The sequence below is a fragment of the Diaphorina citri genome, unplaced genomic scaffold, assembly GCF_000475195.1.
Source record: "Diaphorina citri unplaced genomic scaffold, Diaci psyllid genome assembly version 1.1 scaffold355, whole genome shotgun sequence".
Classification (NCBI taxonomy): domain Eukaryota; kingdom Metazoa; phylum Arthropoda; class Insecta; order Hemiptera; family Psyllidae; genus Diaphorina; species Diaphorina citri.
The window spans coordinates 46,892-51,059 of NW_007377790.1; positions in this window are offsets into that span (position 1 = coordinate 46,892).

The following is a 4,168-nucleotide window of genomic DNA, read 5'->3' on the forward strand; positions in this document are numbered from 1 at the left end:
CGCTCTTCCGATCTCCCCCCTCCCCCCTTCCCCTCTTCTAGCATAAATCTTCTTCAGTATTATCTAATTTATTAAGCGATAGAACTCGGGTTATAGGGTTAATGTAAACCAGGGGTATGAAGGGATTAATGATTAACGTTGCTTCTAATTATACGGATAACTTCTCACTGCTACAGGGTGTTACGGAAGTTCAAGTCTCCCCGAATAGTTGGGAGATTATTCTTATTTCACTTTGGGATTTGTGGGAAATGTGACAATGGATGGAAAACTGGTTAGTGCTGTAGCGGCCGTCTCAATGAATTTAGGGGCCGCAAATCGCGAATTGCAAATGCCTGAATCAGATGACGAAAAAATTTTCGAGGGAAATTTTGCAGACTTTCATCAAAAGTTCAAGTAGGAAATTTCCCAAAGCCAAAGGGAATCATGCATACCCCTACCTCTTACCCATTTCTACCAACCTAATCGACTTTAGCCAGTCTAGTTAGCTTAGTTAGTAGCGCCGGTGGCGGATTTTATCCTGATGGGATAATGGTCGTTCTCTGGCGTAATATTCCCACTAATGGACTTTTTCCCATTTTAAAAGTCCGTAACTTTGGGGTCACCCTATGAATTTAAAGTTGTCCAAAGTCAACACACAAAACTGCTTGGCTTATCTGAATTACATGAAGGGGGGATAAGCTATATAGGTACCTATAGGTTGTTTACTGAACTTTGCATTAGCCAAGATAAAACACATCTTGAAATTGCTCCACTTACAGGGTGTACAGGAAATCCTGGACCTTCAGGGTATTAGAGAAGATGCAAGACGATCTTCTACCTCACCAAATACTCTTTTCTGCCTCTAAAACAGCATCTACTGTTATAGGATAAAGGCAACTGTTCTAAGAACGAACCTTATTATCTGTTTAGCATCGAACCCGCGAGGCTTACAAAGCAGGCGCGTTACCCTCCAAGCTACATTAGGCTGGCCCTTTTAATTTATTTAAGCTTTTAAGCACTAATACGAGTATCAGTCTTACCATGGTCTCGTATACAAAAAGACCACTCTGAGCCTAGGTGTCGAGGCAACCAACCCGAAAAGATAAGTTAAGCTTACAACCTCAAAATGACGCTGAGAAATTTTCATGTCGTTCTTGGAACTCGAAGAGTCCAACGTTCTCTATCTCTGTGTTCCTGGAGCTATTGAATAACTAATAAGGGAATAATAACGACTCTATTAGTGGTTCATTTCATATTCAATAATATATTCTCTTTTGGGTTTCTGTTGTATTTTTTTAGTTTGTTAAGTTGGTACACACAAAACTTTTGTGCTTTTTTTTCGTTAAGTTTACAGCATTGTTTTGATTGTTATTGTTTTTGTCTAGACTCTGTTGACACACTGGATGAAGAAGAGAGAGAGAAAGAAAGAAAGAGAATACCTATGGATGTATTATGAATTTTGTTGTTTGTTGCTTTTCTGTTTGGTTAGAAGTTAGAATATTGTTTACTTTTCTGATACTCCTAGGTAGATTGTACTCGTATACCTACCTACCTAGTTCTTTCTCTAAAAAAAGCAATAGAAAGTAATAAATAAATAGGCAGATACCTACCTAGGAAGTACCTAGTAAAATCTGTGAAGTACCTACCTAGCTGTATTGCACATTGCAGAAGTATATTTTAAATCAGGCGCTCATAAAAATCATTGCTATGGATTTATGTTACTCAAAGACCCGGGAACAAATCAATGTATTTAGTTTTCCACTTGGCGTTTGGTGCATATTAGAATTGGGATTTATCTTACGTATTCTTGAGAGTTCATTGCAGCGGTCAATGCATTAATTAGACTTACTTTATCATGGACACTCGTTGCTATCTTGAAAGCCCAGAAGAGGTTAGGTAGTAGAACAGCCGCGCGGGGATGTGGATTTTGGTATCTAAATCTTTAACCATGCCTGAAAAGGCTCTGTACCTACGACTTTCTATTATTGTTCTATATTTTCTACCTATTTATACCTACACATCTACCTATGTGCCTAGGTAGGTACTTATCTAAACCTATGTACCTACTTATGTACCTATAGGTATTACCTACTCGGATAGGTACTTCCTGACTTCTACTCTCGTATGTGTATACTTGTATAGTACAGTCAAACCTGAATCCTTGAGAACTTTTCCCCCTTTAAAAACCTCTGCGCAGGAAAAAATCCCGTCTGACTTTTCAATAGGAATGTGATGAAAGAACATTTTTTTTTTTCGTACCTCATAGGTCAGGAGTTTCCAACTTCCATGTGTATGCGGGCCACATGCTACATTGGGAGGTACTTCGCGGGCCACATAATTATGTAGGTACATAGGGGAGCATTGTCGATTTTGCTGTTTAACCAGGTTTTTGGGTCAAAAATGAAGGGACCACGATTTTTTTCCTCTTTATCCAGTTTTACTCTTTATCCGAGTCCTCTTTATCAGTATGTCTCTCTCTCTCTCTCTCTCTCTCTCTCTCTCTCTCTCTCTCTCTCATCCTTTGTAAAAATGAGTGCAGATATTTTCCTATTCTAAAAGAAGACGGAGAGGGAATGAGGAAAAAACTAAATCTTTTCTACGTACGTATAAAAATATTGGAGGGAGAGAGAGAGATATAGTTGGGGTAGAGGAAGAAAGAAAATAGGTACAAGTATATATCGTACCTAATAAACAGAAAACCTATGGACCATGCCAAACAAGCGGATTACATCTCTCTCTCTCTCTCTCTCTCTCTCTCTCTCTCTCTCTCTCTCTCTCTCTCTCTTTTTTTTTTTTTCTCTCTCTCTCTCTTTTTTTTTTTTTTTCTCTCTCTCTCTCTCTCTCTCTCTCTCTCTCTCTCTCTCTTCGTTTCTTTTTCTTTCTCTCTCTATCACCCTCTCCCTTTTCCTCTCACACATGAAACTCGATAAACTTTCAATATTCAAATCACCCCTCTCTTTCTTTCTCCATCTCTTTTCTTCTTTCTTTCCTTGCCATCTTTCTCTCTCAAATATCCATACATTTCCGAGAAAACTTATCTCCCTCTCTCTCTCTCTCTCTCTCTCTCTCTCTCTCTCTCTCTCTCTCTCTCTCTCTTTTGTTCACTTCACAAATAGGAAACAAAATTAGGCCTACAGGCCGCACAATACGAGAGAGAGAGAGCGAGAGAGGGGAAGGGAGAGAGCTTTGAGCCTCAAACCCTCGAAGTGAAAGGGTGAAAATGGTCAAACCCCTGGTAATACATATAATCTAAATCCGAGGAAGCTGAGGACATGATTCATCAACCACTGGGTTCAATTATTGTCAGGGTGTACGGGAGAGAGTAGGTGTGTTTTCCTTTCGGAACCAGTTCCCTTTTGGAAACTGAAATAGCACCTGTATACTAACCGCATTAACGTCAGCTCCCATGGCGTAGTGGTCACTGCACTCGCCTTGCACGCGGGAGACCCGGGTTCGATTCCCGGCGGAGTCAAGAAATTTGTAAACTGAAGCAGAAATCACCAAAGCCATCAGTCAACTGAAGAATAGAAAAAGCCCGGGTAGCGACGCCATAACCTCCGAACTCATCAAAGGCGCAAGAGCCACATCCACCCACCTACTACATGAGATGTTCAAAAAGGTGTGGGAAGAACGGCAAGTACCAGCTGATTGGAAAAACGCAACAGTTGTGCCCATATACAAAAAAGGAAACAGGGGGAAGTGTGACAATTACCGAGGAATCTCACTACTATCTATTCCCGGTAAACTACTTTCAAGAGTATTATACAACCGACTCTACCCCTTCCTAAGTCAATACCTGGAAGAAACTCAAAGCGGATTCAGATCCAGCCGCTCCACTGTTGATATGATCTTTGCAACAAGGCAGCTAATCGAAAAATCCATAGAACAAAATACCCAGATAGGCGTGGCATTCATCGATATTTCAAAAGCTTTCGATTCCGTGAACAGGGAGGCATTATTCAGCATAATGGACCGCTTAAACTGCCCACCGAATCTTGTCACCATCCTCCGATCCCTGCACGACGAAACCCATGCCACCATATGGGTCGAAGACGAGCCCCTTTTTAGTTAAAACCGGAGTTCGACAGGGCTGTGTCCTGGCGCCGTTGTTGTTCTTGGTGTACATGCAAACCATCACAAAACGAACGAAACAACTGCAGAACACCGGTATCCAGATCACGTTCCGTTC